This window comes from Rhagoletis pomonella, unplaced genomic scaffold, assembly GCF_013731165.1.
Source record: "Rhagoletis pomonella isolate Grant_MI unplaced genomic scaffold, Rhpom_1.0 Rhpom_scaffold_00006, whole genome shotgun sequence".
Classification (NCBI taxonomy): domain Eukaryota; kingdom Metazoa; phylum Arthropoda; class Insecta; order Diptera; family Tephritidae; genus Rhagoletis; species Rhagoletis pomonella.
The window spans coordinates 76,097,158-76,098,536 of NW_023458560.1; positions in this window are offsets into that span (position 1 = coordinate 76,097,158).

The following is a 1,379-nucleotide window of genomic DNA, read 5'->3' on the forward strand; positions in this document are numbered from 1 at the left end:
CTTAATACGAATACCTCTTTCGGTAGCTCTATTATTGTTCAAATTCTGAAATCCATTTTCACGGATCGCCCCAAAATGGACATCAGCACAGGATCTGGTGTCTTCTCTCAGGAATAATCGCTGGAAGAGCCCCATAGATTCCCAGATATGTAGATGCAATTGACAGGGCGGCAAAGCTGGCAAAGCATGATTGACCTACCTCCATCTAAACTTGCCTTCGTTGTTGATGCCAAGCTGCCATAAAAAATCCATAGAGTCGGCAAAGACTTATTAGCTATGCGTTAAAGATTGCCGCAGGTCTCTACAAGCTCTTCAACAAAACACAATCAGTCTTTATTGCACTCGCTAGAGAATCGGGATGGTTTAAGGACATGTAGGGTTAGGCATGGGGAAACGCTCAGGGCATCGCAATAGGTCTTTATGACCTCCGTGTGAATTCTTTTCAAAGCTGCATCTTAACATAATTTAGCCATAATTTTCTATCCACGCAAATTTTGTTTTTTTTTTTAATTTTGCGACGCAAATTTTAGTGCTCATAGTCGTAAAGAAATAGCTTATTAGGCTTCATTTACTTTAATTTAAAAAATTAGTACTTTTTTAACTTTATTTTAAACAAAAAGTTGTTCATCTTGCCTACTCTTTTGAACATCTTATTTTGAGAAGATAATTTAAAAAGTTTCCCGCGTAGTTATGAGGCGCAGTGCTGCATGCATAAGTCAATGCAAATAAGTTTTCCATCAAAGATTTATTGCGCCAGTTCGTCCAGACTACAACCATACATACATACAGCCATTTTTTTCTGCATCATCTTCTCTTTTCGCACTTGTGCACTCGATTCACAAGCAACGCCTTTATCATTTATGTACTTCAGCCATGCAAAACTCTCTTATTTGCACATATTTATAAACAGGAAAGTTTTTCGCATTCGTCTGCACATTGTGCCCTTATGCCAGCTTTCTTTTTTGCTGCAACTTCTTTTAATTTACGCAAAAATTTATTCCATGCAAAAGTTAAAATACCAAAGTGTAAACACAAATACTTTCTCGTAGCAGTGAACGCGCTAGCGTAGACATAAAGACACGCATACATGCACTAGCTGCCTGCGCCCAAAAGTATGCTTGTGCGGTACTTCCATATACATAGCTACAGTATCGGTCATATCTATAGCACGCCATTTCAAAGCGATATTGTGTGCCACTTATGTTTATTTATTTATTTTTAAGAATTTTCAATTAAAATACAGTTCATTCTCAGACAAACCCCATATAAACCCAAGTGTAACAATTTGTAGAAAACTCCAAAAAAGTGCAACAAATTTTCACCTAAATTTCAAACTTTTTTCTCGGAAGTGTAAGAATTTTTTTGAGTACACAGTTTTT